Genomic DNA, 23,598 nt, shown 5'->3' with positions numbered 1-23,598 from the left:
CTATGTTTTCAGAAAAGCTTAAAAAATGATTTTATGGCTGAAGCTACACTTTAAAGAAGTACCAGTTAAAAATTACAAAAAGATTCTACTAAACAACAAACCTACAGTCCCTGTCTTGTTTACACCGCCTGCATACTGCTGTTCAAAGTATATAGGGCCAAAGGGGCTTGTAATGACCTGGGGGGAGGGGGACGGGGAAACCCATGCTATTTTTCTCAATGATTTTCATCCATATTGCAGGGACCAGAAATGACATTCAAGTCGCAAGCAGTTTTAAATTACCTTTTTCTTATAGTAATCTCATTTTGTGCAGGGACAGTTCTAAACACGTGCCACTTCACAGGCATACTATAGACACCCAGCAGGTACAATATTTAAGGGAATTTTTAATTGTTTTTTCACTTTAAGCATCATTAAAATCGCTGCTCCAGAAAAAACAACCGTTTTTAAAACTTTTTTTTTCCATTGATACATGTTCCCTGGGGCAAGACCCGGGTCCCCAAACCCGTTTTCCGACAATAACTTGCATATTGGGCTTTAAAATTAGCACTTTTAAATTCGAACGTTCGAGTCCCATTGACGTCAGTGGGGTTCTAAATGTTCACGCGAATGTTCGGTCCGTTCGAAGGTTCTGGTGCGAACCGAACTGGGGGGGGGGGTGTTTGGCTCATCCCTACTCTTTACACCTGTTTGAAACCTCTAATTGCCATACTACCGTGTCACAATTGTGTGCATTGCACAGCAATCATGGGTTTAAATCAAGTGGTAAGGAGGCAACATATTGCCCTCTCACCACCTGTCAAACATACTCGGATCACGTTTTCAAATCGTCTTTCAGGACAGCCTTGGAGAGACAGCTTAGCCCTGCCTATTTTCCAGGAAACACATCTTTTTAAATCCCTCTTCTTCCACCATGGCCTCAGTTATTGTGTTTCCTCTGCCATGGTGGAAGCCCTGCAGGAACCATGGGGAGCTGTGCTGTCTCCAAAAATGGAGGGTAGGCTTACCTCTTGTGAAATCTTTCCCAGTGACCATCCCAGCACTCCCTCCTCTACTGGAGGGGGTTGTTCTGGAGATCCCAGCCTCTCCAGCTCAGGGGAGTGACAACTCACAGGCAGATCCATATTGGTGTGCCCGGGGTCTGCGTGTTGTGGCTCAGGGGGCCAAGCGGGCTTCTGCAGTAGAGGCTAACAGCTTTGGCGCAAGCAGGCACCTTAAGCCCCGGTAAGAGGTGTACAGTGGTACCTCTGCCTGCTGGGGAGCCTACGGTTGCATGGCCAGAGGATACATTGCTCGGAGCCTGCAGCCTGGATGAGGGGTCTTGCTTGCTGGATTTTGGCACTTTTCGGGGGTTCTTGTTTTCCCAGTGGTAGTCTGCTTCACTTGGATATAGCCATGTGTATTTGTGCAAAAGTTAGGGATGCTAGGGTGAATCTTGTATGTTTTCTTTGTAGGTCAAGACTTCAACTAAGCCTCCCCCAGTTCAGAGGAATTGTCCACCATGCAAAAATCCTCTCAGGGATTCGTGGCAAAAGCCGATGTGTAGAACTTGCATAGCAGATCTGGTTGAAGAGGAAACTTCCCAACAATGCAAGGATATGTTTTCCTCTAATAGAGCTTGCAGGCACCTTGAGCTCAGTCAGATCTCTGTTGGTAAAAAACCTGACAATTCTGGCTGAAACCAATACACACCATCAAGCCCTCTAGCATACACCTCTAAAGCAGTAGAGACTATTGACTCAGGGGAATAGGGGACAACTATGCTTCTTTCCCTCAAGGATTCAGATGAGGAGGAAGAGGAAGATAATGGCCGAACTTCCAGATACAAGCACAATCACTAGAGGAGGTAGATGATCTCTTGAGAGCGATCTACATGACTTTAGAGATCCAGGAGGAAAAAGTACAATTGTCGGTACATGAAAAGATGTACCAGGGCTTGGATGAACCCAAACACAGGGTGTTTCCTGTACACAGGGTCCTCTCTGACACAATCAAAAAAGAGTGAAAGGACCCAGAGAGGGGCCCGTTCTTTTCGAAAACCCTCAAAAAAAGGTTCCCCTTTGAAGAAAAGGAGACAGAGGTGTGGAACAAGAGACCCAGAGTGGACGCAGCATTCTCACAGGTATCACATTGCACAGACTTAGCATTTTGAAGATATTAAATGATGCAATATATAAGAGGCCTGATTCCCTTCTGAAAAAAGCTTGGGATTCCACCTCAGCCAGCCTTAAGCCTGCAATGGCTTCCACAGTAGTGGCCAGAAATCTCGAAATGCTGGATAGAAAAACTTAAGGGGCATGTAGAGGCTGGTACATCAAGGAAAGAATTACTAGAATCTTTTCCTCTGATGCTAAACGCAGTAAAATACATGGCTTGCACATCAGCAAAATCTGTAAAAATGTCGGCAAGATCTTCAGCTGGGTCAATTCAGCTAGATGTGCTATCTGGCTAAAAACTTGGACTGAAGACACTGCATCCAAGATAAAATTACGTGGCTTACATTTCTCAGGTGACTTGCTCTTTGGCCCAGATCTTGAGACAGTTCTGGATAGAACAGATGTCAAAAAGAAAGTGTTTCCTTCTAAAAAGAAACAACCCCCCAAGACAATTTTTCACGCTGTTTAGCAGCCCTACAAAAGTAGAGACCGGGACCAGAAAAGCCATTGGTCCTCCCAGAGGGGCAAAAGAACAGGTAGGGTTTTCCTCAGACCTCCCAAACAGGCCCCCAAAAATAAGTGACAATCTCATCCCAGTGGGGGGGGGTTGTGTTCTTTTCACCCACAATGGGAGAAGACAACCACAAGCCCCTTCGTAAACATCATCATCACCCGAGGTTACAGCTGGGAGTTCTCAGAGACCCCTCTGAGCAAATATTATGTCACCAATCTTCCAAAGGACAAGGAGAAATCTATGATAAACCTACTTCAGGATCTGATTCAACAGGAAGTCATTATCCAAGTTCCCGAACATCAGAAGGGTCAAAGTTTCTACTTGCACATCTTTTTAGTAAAGAAGCCCTCAGGAAAATATCGACTGATGCTGAATCTAAAGGTTTTGAACAAATCAATCCATTACAAGCATTTTCGGATAGACCCAATTTATTTAATAATGAAGTTGTTGTCCCCAGAGTGCTTTTATGGCCTCTCTGGACCTAAGGGACGCTTATCTGCATGTCCTTGTAGCCCAAGCTTCCCAACGGTTTCTTCGACTGGCACGGAACCTGGGTAGTTCAATATGACATCTCCAGTTCAGAGCTCTGCCATTTGGACTATCATCCTCCCCCAGGATCTTTACAAAAGTGATGGCAGAAGTGCTAGAGCCTCTGAAACTAAGGGGGCTATCGATCGCCCCGTATCAAGACGATCTATTACTTTTTGCAGACTCCAAAAGCCAAGTCTTAGTAAACCTACATGTGACTCAGGCTCATCTCAAAAGCTTAAGATGGCTCCTAAATTGAAATAAGTAGAATCTAGTCCCTGCACAAGAAATATAAGTTCCTTGGGTACACAATAAATTTGGTTCTCCAGAAGGTTTTCCCCCCACAGGAAAAGGTAGAAAAATTCCGATTGGCGGTGATGCAATTCCAATCCAATCTCTCGTTGTCTGTACGAAATTGGGGTTTTGGGACTGCTCACAGCATCCATACTGGCCATACAGTGTGCCAGACTATATTCCTGGCCACTCTAGATGAACATCCTTTAAAAGTGGTCACACCAGTAGCCCCTAGAAAAACAAATCAGGATCCCCCCAAATGTGAGAAGGGCCCTCTGTTGGTGGCGGGATGCATCCAACCGAACAAAAGGTCTCTCCTGGGTTTTTCCCCTGGACAAACGTCTAACAATGGATGCAAGTGCTTGGGGTAGGGAGCCCACCTGTATGGCCAGACTGCGCAGGATTCCTGGTCCAAAGTAAAATCTTGAAAGTCTTCAAATTGGCTAGAGCTAAAGGTCATTTTTCTGGGACTCCTGACATCTGTCTATTTTCTACAGGCAGTCAGGGGGCAGCACATACAAGTGCTCTCCGACATCACAACAGCGGTGGCTTATGTATTGAAATGGGGAGGAACCAGGAGAAAAGGGCTCTTAGCACCTGACAGCCAGTTGCTCACCTGGACAGAGTGGAATGTGTCCAAGAACTTTCTAGCAGATCTTCTAAACAGAAGGAATGTGTTGGAAGCAGAATGGAGTTTGAACCAGAAGGTCTTCCTGATGGTCACCGAGGCATGGGGTCAACCTCAAATAGATCTATTTGCAAGCCAGCAGAACACAAAGGTGCACATGTTCTTTTCACTTCACAGGGAAGATCAGGATGCCTTTGCTCACTCATGGGACTACTCACCCCTGGGAACTGATCCCACTGGTCCTGAAGAAATTCAGAGACAAAAGCACAAATCTGATCCTGTCACCCCCCTTCTGGCCGAAGAGGCCCTGTTTTGCAGCTCTGCTAAATCTAGCCGCAAAACCTCTGTGGAAGCTACCATTCAGAGAGGATCTGCTGACACAGGACACTGAACCATCCGAAAGCCGATCGGCTACAATTGACAGCCTGGTTTCTGAGGAGGACCTCCTAAGAGCCAAGGGTCTGTCGGAGATGCTTGTGACTACCCTTCTCTTTAGTAGGAAGGAAGTGACACGGGCTATATACTTAAAAGTATGGAAGAAATTTAAATTCTTGGTGCTCTTCTAATGGTTTCCAGGTCAAGAATATAGTTTCATTTTTAGAATTCCTCCATGATGAAATGGGTAAGGGGCTGGCAGCCAGCACTCTTAAAACCCATGTGGCAGATCTTTCAGTTTTTTTAGAAGAGTTTATCAAAAGAGGTATTCATTTCTAGATTTTTCAAGGGCCCTCACACGAAATAGGCCTGTAGCCCTTAAGTTTTTTCCAAGGTGGGATTTGTCTAATTTTTTTAGTGGTCATCAAATCGGCCCAAAGGATCAGCGAGCTTCAGGCCTTGGCAGTCATGGAACCCCCCTTAACCATTTTCCCAGATCGGGTAATCCTTCGAACAGACCCGGCATTCCTTCCCAAGGTCGCCATAATATTACCCACCTTCTCTTCGGCCCCAGCCAGCCAATGCAAGAGAGCAAACTTTCTATACATTGGATGTAAGGAGATGTCTATTACAGTACCTAACTGTGACTAAAACGTTTCGGAAACAAAATGCGATCTTTATAATCTTTTCGGGATCCTGAAAAGGAGAAAAAGCTTCCAAGAGCACACTGGGGAGAATGTGAAAATTGGCAATCATAGAAGTGTGCAAATTTAAAGGGGAAGCGCCCCCTACAGGTATTGCTGCCCACTCTACAAGATTGACTGCCGTTTTCTGGGCCAAAAGGGCCGGTGCCATGCCTGAACAAATATGCAAGGCTGCTACCTGATCCAACTTTTCTCTACGTTCCTCTGGCACTATAGGTTTGACTGGAATATGGGCGTCCTGAAATGCTCTTAGAAATACCATCACCGGTAAGTCTAACTACATTTTTTTCAGAGGAGCAGCAGTGCCTGCTGCACTTGTGAATGGGCCCTTAGTTGCATTCAGCAGCAGCACCATTGGGTCTTGTTCACATGTAAAGTTGCAGGGTGGTAAAACGCTGCAGTTGAGTCACAGTTTAACCACCCCATAACTCCTGCTGCGGCTGCAACATGTGTACACCCCTGGCCACTGCAGCTATAGTCCTAACTATGGTGTTTTACCACCCCCCCAAACTGCAAATGTAAATGAACCCTTACTTTTCTGAGCCCCCTATACTGTAAAGCTGCTTTTACACTAATGTGCTGCGGTTTACCTGCACAGCGGGTGCAGCTCAGTGCATGTGCAACTTTCCTAGGATAGTTGCGCTATTTATTATATCCTGCAGGTGTGATGCACTTTCTGAAAGCACCAAAACTCCTGCATTCAGAGAGTGCACCAAACCTAGGATATAATAGAAGTCTATGGCTAAGTGCAGCAAACCTGCAGGAGAGATGCAGGTATACTGCACTGTATCTGTGGTGTGGGTAAACCACAGGACATCAGTGTGAACACAGTAGTCCTTCTGCATTGACCTCTGCTTGATGCTCTGGATTGGTGAGTCAGCAAGCCTAGACCTGATCTACCGGTCACCTGGTCGTGATCTACTGGTAGATCGCAATCTACAGGTTGCTCCCCGTTCTACACTTTTTACATCATAATACTCCTCCTCCTCTCCAACCTTTCTTTCTTACATTGTCAGATGTATTTATTTATTATTATTATTTTATGAAATTGCCCCTGCAGTTTCAGATTACAGTAGATGACATTGATGTAATCCAGCTGCCCACAGCCTCCTGGGATATTCATGTCACCCATCCCCAGAGGCTTTGGGAGAATCTACACCACACAGGGCATGCATTAGGGTGGATTATCTGGGAGCCAGCTGCAAGAACTCAGAAGCGAAAGGTGGCTCCCATTGACAGGAAAGAACATAGTGGCATGTGGCAGCAGAGTAATGGATTTCAGCAGGACAGCAGTGGATTTGCTGTGCATCTACAGGATAACCTAGCAAACAACAACATATATTCCTCCTTAAAATAGTATAAATATATTTTAGACATTTGTAGCACTAGCCATAGGAGTTGCAAATGTCAAGAGACACTCTCTATCTCTTTGCTCCTGCTGCCTCTCTAGAAAGCTTTCCCTCCAACTGCCTCCTTCCAGGCCAGCCACATAAGCTCTGACCGAGGTAGAGCCCCTCTCCCGGCATGGTCCCTCGAGGGCCACCATCAGACTCCCTCAGCACTGCTTCTCCATCTTACAACTGACTCTCCTGCTGGCATGGCTGATGTCTATTTAAGGGCACCTTAGTTCTCTGCCAGGCCCACTTCTAGGGCCCTGAATATGCAAGACAACCCTCCTGGCTTCCACCCATTAATTTATAGAATATTCTCCAACATTCTAGAACTAGGAAGAGGCATTAGCGAGCTAACTTGATGAGTCACCCAGCCCTAACCTCTAATAACCCTGACTCCGTTTCCATGGCTCAAGCTTAGCCCTGGTAGATACTATGGTTTTACCTGCACTACTGCTAGTAGCACACTAGAGAGTGCTACGCATCAGTGTATATAAAACACTGAATCTTAACCATATAGCAGACATATAGGGCTTGATTTACTAAAACTGTAGAGTGCAAAATCTGGTCTTGCTGTGCATGAAAAACCAATCCACTTTCAGTTTTTTTTTTGTCAAAGCTTAATTGAACACGTTGAAATTAGAAGCTGATTGGCTACTATGCACAGCTGCACCACATTTTTCATTCTCCATTTTTAGTAAATCAACCCCCAAATGTTTTTTAGCCAAATACATATTTTGTACATACAATTCTTTATATAACGTTCTATGGAATTGTGTTACGTTTAAATGGGTTATTAATTACAGATAGTGTTTTTGTTAATGTGAACATAATGCAGGGTGATGTTTAAGGGCTTATCAAACATAATGAGATTTACTTTATTATGTAAAAAAGCGTATAATAATGATGTTTACACCACTGGTAGTATGCTGCTCTAAAAAGAAAAAGTAGTAAGTGCATCATTTGTAGTGTGATTCTTATTTGATTTGATGGACATCTTGGCAAGGTGCCTCTCAGTATGCCAGGACTGGATAAGAATGGAAAGCATGCATTGACCCTCAGCAGTACATCAAATTAGTGTGAAAAAAGCCTTAAATTATATAAATTGCTACCACGGATTATCCTGAGAATTGCGATTAGACCTTCTATTATATCCTGTAAGGAGGTTCTTATAATAAATGAAGTATTCTCTTGCCACAGATAAAATGTATTGGCAGGGCATGTTATGTGTATGTGTGTGTGTATATATATATATATATATATATATATATATATATATATATATATATATATATATGTGTGTGTGTGTGTGTGTGTGTGTGTGTGTGTATATATATATATATATATATATATATATATATATATATATATATATATATATATATATATATATATATATATATATATATATATATATATATATAATCATGATGCACATCCTTCTCAAAGCTTGAAGGCACATTATAAGTCTCTTATGCTCACTGGGAAGTTTATTCTTCAGAGACCAGCGCTCTTCCTCTGTGGCATCTATAGGTAGTGTAGTCTCCTGAAGCATTAATGACAAGTCAAAGACGATAGCTATGGGGTTGAGCACTACCAGCTGAACTGTCACTTAGCATCACCACTTTTCACACTACATGAACGACTTCACAAGTGACATTATCTTGAATAGCCTACTATTAGATTAATGCCAAGTCAGGGTACATCAATGTAGAATTTTTATTAGCAAACAGGAAATTTATGTCTGAATACGTGTGACTGAAATGCATAATGCTGTGATGTTGATCTGAATATGTTTAAAATCAAAATGGCTCAAATCTAACAAAATAGTTGACATCTAGAAATACCGATACTTGTAAATAAAATATGGTATAGCTGGATACATGTATACCCCTCCTAATGTTTTATATATGTACGATGTCTATATTTTATGTTTATTTAAAAACACGATGGTAGTTTGCAAATACTTTCTAGTCTGTTTAAGCAGTCTTAATTAAGATTAATATTGTCTGTAGAATTATTATCATATGATAATGATTTGATCTTAATATATGATATTTTATGATATATTTTGTGATTTATAGAACTTCTTAATAAGTAAATTAGATTTTTAGCAAATACTTATTTTGCATTATTATTGTAGCATTTACCTAAATGTTTTTGGCAGACTCCCGTTTTTATTTGCCTATTGTTACGTATTTTAAAATACTTTTTCTAGTGGCCTTCTGTTTATCATGAAATGTGGTTCACATTAACAGCTTAATGGGTAAGTGTGGTTTTGTTGTAAAAAAATTAAATATGCCCCCTTGACCCTCCACATTAAATATACTTCTTACAAAAAAGACCTTGATAGCAGACAGCAGCTATTCAATGTCTGGTAGCCATAGTAACAACAGTGAAGCCAACATTCTGTTCATTACTGCGCATGCACCATTGGCTCCTACAGAGTACAATGACCTACAGCTGAGAGTGCATTACAGAAAACAGTAGAGTATGCTGAGGGTGATTCAGTATATTTTACAAGTTTTTGTCTTTATGGCCATTTTCGGAAGTCCTGCACCAAATTCATGAAAACCTAACAACAGTTTATCTTTCCATTTCTGACACGTGCAACAAAATTATGTCATTTTTTTTTGTACCACATGCTTACTTTTTGAAGCTTTTTGGGGTATATTGTGCTCCAGTCCAAATTTTGTTTGAGGCAATTCTGTAACCCATTCATATACATCATACTGACGGTTACATGGTTTTGTCACAAGTCGGGCTATTTGTTGCACTACCGTGAGACAAATAGAGAATGGCACACATTTATCAAAACTGGTGAAGAACAGAACTTAGAGGAGTTGTGCCTTGCAACTTATCGGCTTTTATCCTCAGATTGTTACGTTTAGCTTTAACCATTTGACCACTGGGCACTTAAACCCCCTTAATAACCAGACCAATTTTCAGCTTTCGGTGCTCTCACATTTTGAATGACATTTACTCAGACATACAACACTGTACCCAAATTAAATTTTTGTCCTTTTTTACCACAAATGGAGCTTTCTTTTGGTGGTATTTAATCACCGTTGGGTTTTTTTTTTTTTGCGCTTTAAAAGAAAAAAGACTGAAAATTCTGTAAAAAAAACTATTTTTTCTTTGTTTCGGTTATAAAATTCAGCAAATTTGTAATTTTTCTTCATAAATTTTGGCCAAAATGTATACTGCTACATATCTTTGGTAAAAATAACCCAAATCGGTGTATATTATTTGGTCTTTGTGAAAGTTATAGCGTCCACAAGCTATGGTGCCAATATCTGAAAATTGTGCGGGGGTATTGCAGAGTATTGTGCGGGGGTATTGCAGAGTATTGCACAGGGGGTATTGCAGAGTATTGCACAGGGGGTAAGGACAGCTTGCTGACTGGAATAGTACCAGCCCATTGGCTAACATGGTACCAATACTTAAAAGGATGAGATATATAACTGGAAATTTCAGATCAGTCAGCCTAACAGCAATTGTATGTAAACTATTGGAGGGATGATAAGGGACCATCAGCAAATTTGAAAGATAGCTCTTGCTAGACCAGCCTGTTGTCATTTTATGAGGAAGGATCTGTTATTTTTATAGTAAGGCCTCTGGATGTGGAGTATCTGGACTTGCTAAAGCATTTGATATAGTACCCCATAAATGCTTAATATACACATTGAGTTCTGCTTAAAGAGTTGTAGACACTGAAAACAGGTGACCCAAGGAAACCGCAACTCCTTTGAGGGTAAGCGCTACACCTTTAACTGTTGTGAAAAGAAATGATTGAGCTAGTATTTGGTAATTATGCTTGTATACAGTAAAGTAATAAATAAAATCCTTGTTCTATGGGCCAGGGACTTTATTGCCAGAGTTGTATTTGTTTTTGGATGGTACACAGATTATAGTTCTGATATTTGTCAAGATTCTGCATTCATGAATGAGAAAAGTTTCTCACATGTTTACTGTCAGTCGGCATTAGAAGGGTATGTTGGTATAGACATCTGCCTTTAATGTTTCCTATGTGGACGCGTTAGAAAAGTCACAATTTAGAGAGGCGGGAGGTACATTTATTGAACTACACAAATTATCGATGAACTACGAAAGCACTCACAAGCGCCCTTGCTTTGTTAACTACAAGCCGTCTGGCACAGTGTCCAATGGTACTTGTAATCCATTCATTCACAGGAAACTGTAAATGAATGACATGGCTGTGTGGGTGGAGCCCCACACAGTCATGCTGTTTTCAAATTGTGACAGTGCGTGTAGGGAGAAGATCCCCCAACCAGTGTCACATAGTTGGGAGTGCTGGTGGCAGGAAGTGGGTGTATAGGAGCATGTTACATCCTAAATAACATACATGTAGAACATACATTCTACTTCCAATATAAATGTTCACAGTTTTTTTTTTAATAACTACAGTGTATATACATTAAAAATATGGATTTAGTGAAAGTGCTGTGAAAGTTAACACTTTGTTTTTTACTTTCATGGCTCGTTTTATTAAAGTAAACCTGACATCAGAGAAATTAAGGTTGACTTTGCTGTCCTCTTCCAGAAAATGCTAGCTGACTGGCTTTTTAAAGCTGTTTATAGCAGTTCTCCTAGCTGCTGATAGTGTTTTATATGATGAATCATTTACGACATCATCAGCAGTATGATGTGATTGTGGGTGTGGTTAAGTCAGTATAGGAGGCTTAGTAGGGACAGATGAAGATAAAAAAGCCATTGAAATTCTGAAGTTTACTGAATATAAATTATCCATAGAAAATATAAAAAACATGCATAACATTCATTTCTTTTCCTTGCTACTGTACAGTTAGAAAATGAAACATATTCTATTATCCTTACAGCAAAAAAAAAATAGCAATGTAGAGTTAAGATGGGAAACGCATTCTGTGTATTTTCCATGTAGCAATAAAGGTTTATTGTGTTTGCAGCTAGCTATATTTGGCCTTCAAAGAATCATGCAGGTAGTACTGAGATACTGTGCAACACTGCTCTTTTCTTTTACCCTATTCACATACCTGTATTTTGCACATGCGTGGGTTTCTGCTCATTGCTATGTTCTTAGTAACTAGGGAACTCAGATAATTGCATAACCCTGGTGGGTGACTCAGGGCCCTCTTAATAGCATCATGGGCCCCTGGGCAAAGTAGTGCTATGGGGCCCCTACAAGGTTTCCCCAATTTACGCACCTACTCTCAAGAATGGAAGTACAATATTTCTACTTTACAGTGTGTCACTTGCCACCGTCCCCTGTCACCAGATTCAGTGTGTCACTTGCCACCAAATTCAGTGTGTCACTCGCCACTGTCACCTGTCAACAAATTGAGCGTGTCAATTGCTACTCATCCCCTGCCACCAAATTCAGCGTGTCACTTGCCACCGCTACCTGTCACCAGATTCAGAGTGTCACTTGCCATCAAATTCAGTGTGTCACTCGCCACCGTCACCTGTCACCAGATTCAGCATTTCAATTGCCACCCATCCCCTGCCACCAGATTTGGCGTGTCACTTGCCACTGTCACCAGATTCAGCGTGTTACTTGCCATAGTCACCTGTCACCAGATTCAGCATGTTACTTGCCATAGTCACCTGTCACCAGATTCAGCGTGTTACTTTCCATATTGACCTGTCACCAGATTCAGCGTGTCACTTGCCACTGTCACCAGATTCAGCGTGTCACTTGCCACTGTCACCAGATTCAGCGTGTTACTTGCCATAGTCACCTGTCACCAGATTCAGCGTGTCACTTGCCACCCACCCCTTTCCACCAGATTCAGCATGTCTGGAAGGGGGGGAGAAGGAAGGGGGGAGGAGGGGGAGAGAAGGAAAGTGGGGAAAAAAGAGGAGCGAGGAGGAGAGAGAGGAGGAGGGAGGAGATGGGGGGGGAGAGAAAGAAGGGGGGAGTGAAGGAAGGTTGAGGGAGAAGGAAGAGGGGAGAGAAGGAAGGCGAGAGAAGGAATAGGGGAAAAGGAAGGGGAGGGGGAAGAAAGGGGGGAGAGAAGGGGGAGGTGGGGGAGAGAAGGAAGGCGAGGGAGAAGGAAGGGGGGAGAGAAGGGGGGAGGTGGGGAAGAGAAGGAAGGCGAGGGAGAAGTAAGGGGGGAGAAGGAAGGGGGGAGAGAAGGGGAGAGAAGGAAGGCGAAGGAAGGGGGAGAAGGAAGGGGAGAAGGAAGAGGGGGAGAAGGAAGGGGAGGGGAGAAGGAAGGAGGGGTGGGGGAGAAAAGGAAGGCAAGGGAGAAGGAAGAGGGGAGAGAAGGAAGGGGGGAGAAAGGGGGGAGAATGAGGGGGAGAGGTAAGGTGACGGGGAGAGAAGGAGGGAGGTGGGGGAGAGAAGGAAGGGGAGGGAGAAGGAAGGGGAGGGAGAAGGAAGAGGGGAGAGAAGGAAGGGGAGGGAGAGGGGAGGAAAGGGGAGAGAAGGAAGGGGAGGAAGAGGGGAGGAAAGGGGAGAGAAGGAAGGGGAGGGAGAGAAAGTAAGGGGGAGAAGGAGGGGGGGTGGGGGAGAGAAAGAAGGCGAGGGAGAAGGTAGGGGAAGGGGGAGAAGGAGGGGGGGTGGGGGAGAGAAAGAAGGCAAGGGAGAAGGTAGGGGAAGGGGGAGAAGGAAGGGGGAGAGAGGGGGAGGGGGGAGAGAGGGAAGGTGAGGGAGAAGGAAGGGGGGAGGTGGGTGAGAGAAGGAAGGCTAAGGAGAAGGAAGGGGGAGAAGGAAGGGGGGAGAGAAGGGGGGAGAGAGGGAAGGTGAGGGAGAAGAAGGGAGGGAGAAGAAGGAGGGGGGGTCTGGTCACAGTGCTCACTTTCTTGAATGGTCCCTGGGGGCTCTCAGTCAGTGACTTCTCAGTCAGTCTTGTAGTCTTTGACTCTTTAATCTTCCCGCCCCCTCATCCCCTTCACAGACATGCAGGGAGAGAGGGGCGGGAGAAGGGGACGGAGCAGCGTGGGGGATCCCTTCTAGGACAGCCACACCTCCCGAACGCTTGTCACTGCACATTGAGCAGTGAGGGCGGAGCGGCTCAGCAGGGAGTCCTGGAAAGGAGGGGGAGGAGAGGAGAAGCTACGGGTTTCCTGGCCATTCCCGGGTGTGCTACGGTTGTTCCGCAAGCGATGGAACGTGTTTCTGAACTTTCTGGTGCTGTGGAGAGCCTGAAGCCCCATACACACTATCCGTTTTCCTGCAGGTTTTTCTCTTCAGGTTTACCAAAACCATGTAGTGCAAGGGCGTGCCTGATTGCATACGAATTGAAACTCTTAAGGTTTGACCTCATATTAGATGGTTTTGGTAAACCTGAAGAGAAAAAACCTGCAGGAAAACTGATAGTGTGTATGGGACTTTAGTTAGCTGGTATCTAACTAAGGCTCTCCACAGCACCAGAAACACCTTCCTCCGCTGGGGGAACATCCGCAGCACACTACTCATTCAGCGTACCAACTGACACTCCCCCGGGGCCCCGGCTAGTTCCATTTGTCCAGTTCTGATGTCCAGCTCTGCTGGGGCCCCAGGTGAAAGTGGGGCCCCCGGGCTGTGCCCAGGGGTGCCCACTCAGTAAGACGGCCCTGGGGTGACTTATCAGTATGAGTATATTCTAACTAGGACAGAATGGGTAATTATTTTCTTAAGCCAAAATTCGTTTTTTAATCATGGGTTCTATGCAGCTATATTTAGGTGTTTGGACACTGGAAAAAAAAACTTCTGAGATGTCCCCATATAACCCATTGCAGGTTCAGTTCAGCCTCGGGTTTTTGCTTGTGGATGTCTTCTCTCTACTGATATAGGCTTACCTATGTAGCCCCCTGGTGTTTAGGCAGGGTTGCTAGTGAATTTAGTTGCCTCCTTTCCTTGTTGATGCCTGTTGAGGAGAAACGCAGTGTCAGGCGGAGCAACTACTATCTGACGTCACCACACCCCAGCTGATCGGCTGAAGCCGCTGCTGGAAGATTTTATCCTGCTTTTTAAATTGTTCCATCTCAAACAAGCTTTTAAATAGATGTCAGTAAACCTGCTTTTTCAATAAAGGGTTTTTTGGAACACCCAAATTTCACTGCACTATGAAGCTTTTTTTTTTTTCTCCCTCTAATATATCCGCACACCACGCCATCCCAATGGAAACCACCATTAGAAGCTGAGATTACTTGGATTGGAATCCAGCATAGCCTTGGAACCTTGAAGGAAGAGAGACACACTGGTACATCTTTGTGCAGCTAAAGAGGATCCCTTTGAGTGACCCCTGTTTTTGACAAGACCTCTGTAATAGAGGTCCACCGAATCTGGTAAGCAGTCTCTCTGTCTGAATATATAGCAACGGCTGAAAATCTTATGGATAACATTGTTGGATGAATTTACCTTGTGATTACATCTAATTAATATCATCTGCAGTGGACTTTTTTCTTTGTATAATCTCACTTGCATTTTTTCTTCTGTGGGAGCACTCAATTGCTATATTGTTTTCACTTATTTTTACACCGTTCCCTTTTTTTCACAGGACACTTTGTTTGTTTTGTTTTTTTCTTTTGGTTGCGCATTTTTTTACCTATTTTTTGACATGTTTGTTTAGCTGTATATTGCAGCTTTTTTGTATTGTTGCAGCACCAGTCAGTTTCATTGTTTTGAAACAACACTTTTTTTCCTCCCGTTTAGGTTGGAAATGTATAATTAGCACACTTGGGGCCAGATTCTCATAGATCGGCATATTTTTGGATACGTTACGCCTCCGCAACTTAGATGGGCAAGTGCTGTATTTTCAAAGTACTTGCTCCGTAAGTTGCGGTGGCGTAGCGTAAATAGGCTGCTCTGGGCTGCTAGGCTGGAAGCCTGAGGCCTATCTCAGGGACATCTGGCTGCTAGGCTGTCTGAGGGTCTATCCAGCAGCAGGAGAAGAAGCACAGGGTTGGGACTGCAGGATTGGAGTCCAAACGAGAGTAGCGGTTCAGACCACTGTGAGTAAGCTGGAGCCAGTACCAGAGCTTCAAAAAACTTCAGCAAGTGCCAAGCCAGGGACCCAGCAGAACAGCAGAGGTGATGCTTGAGGAACATCAATGAGTGCCAAGCCAGGTACCCAGCAGAACAGCAGAGGTGATGCTTGAGGAACATCAATGACTGCCAAGCCAAGGGACTAGTGGGTCAGTAGGGGTGACGCTTAAGGAGTATCTGTGGGTGCCAAGCCAGGGACCCAGCAAGGAAGCTGGGGTGACGCTTGAGGCGGATACAGTTATGGAAGCGTAAGAGTTTAGGGGATTCAGTGGCGATTGGGTCTGAGAGACTGGGAGCTGAGTGAGTGAAGACAAAACATTGAGAGACTGTAGAGTTCAGGGAGAACTATTTGTGTCACCAATAGTAACAACTACCGTTAGTGACTGCTACAAGATTTGTTGCCATAGGAGACAGCGGTCCTACCTATAAAGAAGTGGTGTCCGGCTTGAGGCCATCCACTGTATAGCTGTCTACTTATAGAAGTCTGAGTCTGCCAATTGTTATTGCATCTACTTAAGGGTGTCCTGGGCCTATCCCTCCCTCTCACAGTTCTTGTTCAAGAGACACTAAAGCCCTGTACACACAATCAGATATCTGATGGAATCTAATTCGATGGATTTTTTTGTCGGATATCCGATGAAGCTGACTTTCATCAGTCTTGCCTACACACCATTAGTCAAAAATCCAACCGTGCCAAAACGCTGTGACGTACAACCATACGACGAGCCGAAAAAAATTAAGTTTAATGCTTCCGGGCATGCGTCGACTTGATTCTGAGCATGCATGGATTTTTCTCCGATGGAGTTCCACACAGACGATCAGATTTTTCTATTGTTTTTTTATCCATAGGTAAAATTTAAAACATGTTCTATTTTTTTTACCGATGGGAAAAAAGACCATGATCGGTTTGTCCGATGAAAACAGTCCATTGGTCAGTTTTCACTGGACAAACCGATCGTGTGTGCTTAAATCTCTTTACATTAAACAGTGTTTGGAGCGCATCACTTCAGCTTGTCATGTAGCCCACTCTACCAAGAAGGATGTCAGCTCTCCCTTACTCTGGATGTCATCATTAAGACTCTATAGGTTCGGGACCTTGCTACACCTATTTTACAATATTTTACATTTGTTTTTTCTTTTTCTCTCATGACTCTTCTATCAAGCTTCCTAGCTGTTCCATAGTCACTGTGGCTCCCTCTTTTCAGCTGCCTGGATTGGTTTACCCCTCAGCTGAGCCTTGGGAGACTAGATTACATCTGGAAGAAGACACTGAGTTGGCTCCCACCTGAAATATAATGTAGGGCTGCCTGTAATGTTGCATTTTATTCTGTGTGGTGCTCACCTTGGAGCATGGAGTTAGCTGCAGAGTGCTGTACAGGTCCAGGGCTGTGGTCCATCAGCAGTGGAGCCCTGTCCCCGAAGACTTTTCAGCAGATATGCCAATTGTTGAGGGCAAAGCAAGGATGGAACTTGTCCCTACCATCCTGCTCCAATTAATCATGCCCTTCCCTGGCCCCCAGCATGGTGGCACTTCGATCCCCTGATAGCCTGTAGCAGACACAACTATAGAGCAGTGTTTAAATTTGGCACCATTTTCAACCTCAAATGTGCTGCATGGGCCTCCATTGCGCCAGAGTGGCCTTTGTCTCCCAGGTCCTACTGTACATATTCACACAACTTTCTTCCTCTTGCTGCATGCCCTCCAGTTGGACACATGGCTCCTGAAATACAGCACAGTAATCATTGGATGTTTTCTGGGTACCAGCTACTTACAGTGCCTGGACTGAAGCACCCTTCCTTCTCAGGAGCAGTAACGGTTCTGAATATATCTGTGGGGACACCTAGGGCCAGATCCACGTAGCGGATCATAATTTTTGGCAGGCGTAGCGTATCATAGTAACGCTACGCCGCCGCAACTTTGAGAGGCAAGTGCTGTATTCACAAAGCACTTGCTTCTAAAGTTACGGCGGCGTAGCGTAAATCTGCCGGCGTAAGGGCGGGGAATTCAAATGATAAAGATGTGGGCATGTTTTATGGTAATTTTACTTGATCCGACGTAAATTACGTTTTTTCTGAACGGCGCATGCGCCGTCCGTGGGGGTATCCCAGTGCGCATGCTCGAAATTAACCCGCAACAAGTCAATGCTTACGATGTGAACGTCATTCTACGCAAAGCCCTATTCACGAACGACTTACACAAACAACGTAAAATTTTCAAAATTCGACGCGGGAACGACGTCCATACTTAACATAGGATACGCCTCATATAGCAGGGGTAACTATACGCCGAAAAAAGCCTTACGGAAACAACGTAAAAAATGCGCCGGCCGGACGTACATTCGTGGATCGCCGTATCTAGCTAATTTGCATACTCGACGCGGAAATCGACGGAAACGCCACCTAGCGGCCAGCATAAATATGCACCTTAGATCCGACGGCGTACTAAGACGTACGCCAGTCGGATCTAGCCCAGCTTCAGACGTATCTTGTTTTGTGGATACAAAACAAAGATACGCTGGAGCAAACTAGAAGTTACGCGGCGTATCAATAGATATGCCAGCGTAACATCTTTGTGGATCTGGCCCCTAGTGCCTGAAGATCATAGACACAGGGGCAAGGGGGGCCTTGCTGGATCAGATTATGCTAGTGGCTCGGGGGTGGGGCGTGTATGGGGGTGATAGTTTGTATCTGAAGGGCTCTTGTACGTTTTGTTCTGATCAGCTATCTGTAGAGGAGTTTTCAGCCACCATGTCTGACTTTATAGGCAGGATCTCAGTTGTTTTGAAAGCCGCTAGTTGCAAAGCTTTTTAGTTGCCACCAAAAACTGCCTTTGAGGGCATTTCCCTCACGTTGGAGTTATTTTTCTCTTACTTCCTGTTGTGTCTACAGGATGAGAACCATGAGACAAAGCTGCCAAAAAAGCCCCAAAAAAATGACTTTTAAATAATCCCTAGACTATCCAAAATTGAAAAAACGACCTTTAGATAAATGGTAATTTAACCGCTTCCGGACCAGCCGCCGCAGTGCGGCAGGCTAGCTCCCCTGCGCGAGCCATCATAGCTGTACGTTGACTCTTTAAGATGCCTCGGGCGGCACACGTGCGTGCCCGAAGCGGATGTGAGTGCCCAGCGGTCGCGAGGACCACTGGGCACCCGCGACTGCTCGTTACAGAACGAGAGTGGGGATGTTAGTGTGTAAACACACACATTCTGGTTCTCTCAGTGGCGAGGAGACTGATCGTGTGTTCATACAATGTATGACCACTGATCAATCTCTTCCCCTAGTCAGTCCCATCGCCCTACAGTTATAACACACATTAGGGAACACAGTTAACCCCTTGATCACCCCCTAGTGTTAACCCCTTCCCTGCAATGTAATTTATACAGTAATCTGTGCATTTTTATAGCACTAATCACTGTAAAAATGTCATTGGTCCCAAAAATGTGTCAAATGTGTCCGATTTGTCTGTCGCAATATCGCAGTCCTGATAAAAATCGCTGATCGCGGGCCATTACTAGTAAAAAAAAAATAATAATAAAAATTTCATACATCTATCCCCTATTTTGTAGATGCTATTACTTTTGCGCAAAACAATCAATATATGCTTATTGCGATTTTTTTTATTTTTTTTTTACCAAAAATATGTAGAAGAATACATATCTGCCTAAACTAAGGAAAAATATATATATTTTTTAATTGGGATATTTATTATAGCAAAAAGTAAAAGATATTGTGTTTTTTTTTTCAAAATTGTCAATAGTGAAGAAAATAAAAACCACAGAGGTGATCACATACCACCAAAAGAAAGCTCTATTTGTGGGAAAAAAAGGATGTTTTTGTGTTGGTACAGCATTGCACGACCACGCAATTGTCAGTTAAAGCGACGCAGTGCCATATCGCAAAAAGTGGCCTGGTCATTAAGCAGCCAAATCTTCCGGGACTGAAGTGGTTAAAGGCTAACTTTACTTTTTGGACCATGTTACACTCATATTTAGAGTGTAACATTGTAGAAATTGGATGCCCCCTATGACAGTGTGGGAGCGTACTGCTTTTAAAATGTATATGCTTGTGTGGGGATCCACCTGCACATCAGTGTCATGCATTCTCAAAGCTTTGTAAATGAATCAACTACACATCCTATCCATCACCACAGCAGTTTTAGTTGTCAATGGAACACATGTGAAGTGATCACCACACTATAGTTCATTGCTACTTCCTCCAGCTCTCTAACTGAAAACCAGTACCGGTGGAAAGGGCAGAAGGAGCCTGGCTTTGCACCCACAATTCCGTGACTGCAATGCTTTGCAGGCTCACTAAAAAATAAATAAAAAAAATAAATGCATTTTCCTGCAAATTGTATGTACATTGTTTTTTTTTTTGTTTTTTTTTTTTTTTTTAAAGGTGAGCTTGGCCTTTAACTGCATTTCCAGAATGTGGACATTCAGTGAGCAATATAAAAATGTTATTTTCCTTTTAGTGGTTGCATTTACACACTGCATGCATGTAGACTAAGCAGTACATTTATAAAACAGTATAGTACCACCTACTTGATATAAAAGAAAAAAAAAACAATGTTGTCTGCAGACTTCAGAAGCAGTGTGCATTAAAAATTAAGAAAGGAAAAAAAAATCTAGGAGGAGAGCCTAGTCACGTGACCTGTGAAATTCTCATGACCAACTCTCCTCAAGTCATGAAGCTTTATCTACTCTGTTAAGCAGAGACGATTTCATGGGGCTGCGCTGGCTCCACTCTGTGGCCTGAATTATATGATTGGGTGGGCCATGGTGCGAATAGTGAAGCAGAGTATAACAGAGAAAGCAATATAGCGATATCTGCTCTATGTTATAAATGAGCCCGTAAGTGTGGAAACTCTCAGACAGCATGGCACACAGTCATAAATGCATGCAAGTTTTGATAGCAGTATGGTGTCTCCTGTTATAGTGATGGTGCATTGTAAGCGTAGGGCCTGCAGAGCCGTAGAATGGGTTGGTTTAAAAATCAATTTGATGTAGAGCTATCATTCTTGTCTTATGGTCCTAGTGTCTTTTTTTTAAACCATAGTCTGTATTTATGTGCTGTACCACATTTGGATTCCTCCTTTACACCCTACATATCTTAGGTATATCTGGTGGTGGTGGGGGGGGGGGTTAATTTACATTGTGTATTTATGAAAGTATAGCCAGGGGTTATCCACCTCATTTATTTTTCTAATAGTTACTCGTGTGACATAAAATACTGAAACAAATTGGATGATTTACTATCTTGTTTCCTGTATGACAGTGCTGTGTTGATTGGTAAATATCATGTATCCTGGGTGTGCAAATATGTCTAGATTTTATTGACAAATTGGTTTATCTTACTTTAGATCGTTAGAAGGCATTTCTGTTCATTTCTAGAAAAGCCAGGAGGAAAAAAAAATACTTGCATAATTATGGAAGGAGGAAAAGTAAGCTCAAGGAATTTCCCTTGACTAGACATCTAAGTGATTTACAGCAACCATAAACATGTCAAGCATAACTTTCTCACCTGAAGCAAATTAACACTCTATCACGGCAAAGAGACAACTTGCTGATTTTGCTCTTCTATCATGTTATCAACATGTTTGGCGTTGTTTGTATTTGTTTGGCAGATGTTTGGGTCATGTTTATTTGGCACAGCGTCTATAAAGGGTTGCAATAATTCTAGGTAGTGTAATTTATCAGCGTGAAAGGTAACATTGTCAAGACTATGTATGCAGTGGTACAGTAACCTGTCAAAGCCAGAGGGTGTTTCTACATGCTGTGGTGTAAGAAATATGTCAGGAAGCCAGAGTGCAATATGTTGGCTTAGAAGAGGTACAGGAGATGCTGTTGAAGGAAAGAGGACATACCTCAACATAGCACTGCCTTTCATTGAAATCTCCGCTGACCACATTGGTGAAAAGAACAAATAAGACTGTACAGGGAGTGACTGCTCTGTGAGTTTTGTTTGTGTGGTTATGGCGTTTATGTGAAGCTACTAAAAATATATAAATACACCTGGTCTTTGATGAATATTTGTATTTTGTGTGTAGTAGTAAAGTTCCTTTTTTTAAGGTGAAAATGTATTTTGTATCTATTTCAGTTAGTATACGTTTTTGTTTTTTTTTAACAGACCAGCAGGTCAAACTTTAAATGGTTAAACACCGTTTTTCTACCACCTACAAATATGTGAAATATATGCACCTGTTTTTTATCCCTGAAAATGAATGTCAGACAAATACAGTTTGAATGATTTAGGCCCAGAATGAAGGTTAACGTCAATTTAAACAGCCAAACTTGACGTTCTTGTGATATAGCTTTGTGGAAGAGGTACCTATTCGCTTGATAGCTCTGTGAAACTGTTGCCTACAGAGATGGGCTCTTGACACTGTCTGCCAGCCTGAGGCTGTCCGCTTTGTGTCTGCTTTAATTGAAAATTAATAGTTAGGAGGTTGCTATGGAAATGATACCATTGCTTGCAGACAGCAAACCCAGCTTTTTTGCAAAGAGACACTAGTGGTATTGTTTGTCCTTGTTGACCTTGGAAGTTCAAAAGCCCGGAGGAGGAAAGGAGATGCAAATATTTTACTTAAAAAAAATAATTTACATATTGATAGCATTGTTTCTAATGGAGGAAACATTCTTTTTTTTTTTTCCTGATGCTGGCACGTACAGAGATGCAATATATGACAAAGCTTTTAATTAATAGAAGACAGATTTGCAGGTAAGCAAGTACTGAAAAAAAAATGTGTGATCATTTTGACAAATGTGTACACATAAGTGTGAAATGTTACTTGAGTGATGTGATAATGAAAACTATCATTTATTTTTCTGTGGAGTACGTAAAGTCACTTGTGTCATTTAATATATACGTTATTTGCAGCATCTCTGAAATGTGTAAGCTTTTGTGAAACTGTGGACAGTCGGAAATGAAATTAAAAAGGAAGCTTGGGTATTGGTAAAGGAATAAGCCATTATCGCTACACACAATGTTTACATTCATTTACTTACATGATTGTGTGTATGCTTGAGCAAGATTAATTGCAGTCCAGCTGCATCACATCTTAACCCCTGTCAGATCAGTCTGAGCAAGTTTCCCACTATATGGCTTTTTTTTTCTTTTTGGGGGGGGGGGGGGGGGTTTACAATGTAGACTTAATTTTGTTTGCTTTTCTACTGTGGATTCTTAGAAAAACAAAAAAAACAATTATACTGAAAACCAATAAACTCAATAAAGTCAGACAGAACTAGAAATGCTAAATAAGTCTAAAAGAAAAAGTTTATTTCAGCATAGTTCATAGGAGGTGGAAAATATACCCTGGGGGGGTTGAAGGTGAAATGTGAAATTAGCTGTAATTATTGAAAATGTCTGTATTAAAGGCTATTAGACATAGTTACTTTAAGTAGTTGGTGCACCTTCCCCTCCTCAGTTTTGTAATTGAACGCTGATGAAAGTAGATGCAGATGTTGGTCTTTTGAGATGCAGCAGGTTGTTGGACGATACAGATTGTAGGGGCAGGATACGTTCTGTGCTGTGCAATTAAAGTTTGTCCACTTGTCTCAGCCTGAAGCTGTAACTTCCACTTTGCCTTTTTCCCTTGGTTCAGGGCCATAAAAGTAAGCAGAATGTCTGCCTAGGGTGTAACTCCTAGGGAACAATCCAGCTCTTGCAACACGAGTCAAAGAAAAAAAAATGCAAACAAGTCTTTGATAGAGTGAACGTAGCCAGTTTTGGGAGAGTGGTAGCTGTAGTTTTTTTTTTTTTTTTACACTGACACTTTGAGGCTAGGATTTCCCCTCCTTTTATTCTGATGGTGTCTACACAAACACTGCCAGGCTACCTACAGTATAAAATCTTAAAACTCCATGTGGTGTTGTGAGCTGGTAGCAGATGGACTTTCTTTTGCATCTGCTGTGTACAGGCTTGGCTTTGTACTCTTTTCCTGGGGGAGAGAAAGTCTTTCTTCTCTGCTAGTTCATTCCTGTTTTTGTGAAGCAGCTAAGAAAACATCTGTGGCAGGCAGAAAAAAAAAATTGA

The 23,598-nt window shown here is 42.9% G+C and overlaps 1 protein-coding gene and 1 long non-coding RNA gene across 4 annotated transcripts in view; one reads left to right on the top strand and one right to left on the bottom strand.

The window, feature by feature from the left end:
• FOXP2 (forkhead box P2) overlaps positions 1-23,598 on the top strand; it is a 334,297-nt gene that overhangs the window by 48,972 nt on the left and 261,727 nt on the right. The window contains exon 3 of one of the 3 annotated variants that reach the window (XM_040343792.1): positions 14,711-14,861. The gene's annotated coding sequence lies outside the window, so the exon portion shown is untranslated. Of the gene's footprint in view, positions 1-14,710; positions 14,862-23,469 lie in introns of those variants that run through there. The other 2 variants (XM_040343801.1, XM_040343790.1) reach the window with 2 other exon arrangements.
• LOC120931884 overlaps positions 22,822-23,598 on the bottom strand; it is a 1,451-nt gene continuing 674 nt past the window's right edge. Inside the window, exon 2 of the long non-coding RNA XR_005747902.1 lies at positions 22,822-23,571. This is a non-coding gene — a long non-coding RNA (uncharacterized LOC120931884). The remainder of the gene's footprint in view (positions 23,572-23,598) is intronic.

This window comes from Rana temporaria, chromosome 3 (genome assembly GCF_905171775.1).
Source record: "Rana temporaria chromosome 3, aRanTem1.1, whole genome shotgun sequence".
Taxonomy (NCBI): domain Eukaryota; kingdom Metazoa; phylum Chordata; class Amphibia; order Anura; family Ranidae; genus Rana; species Rana temporaria.
Note: the sequence above shows the minus strand (reverse complement) of the source record. Positions and strands in the feature narration are given on the sequence as shown.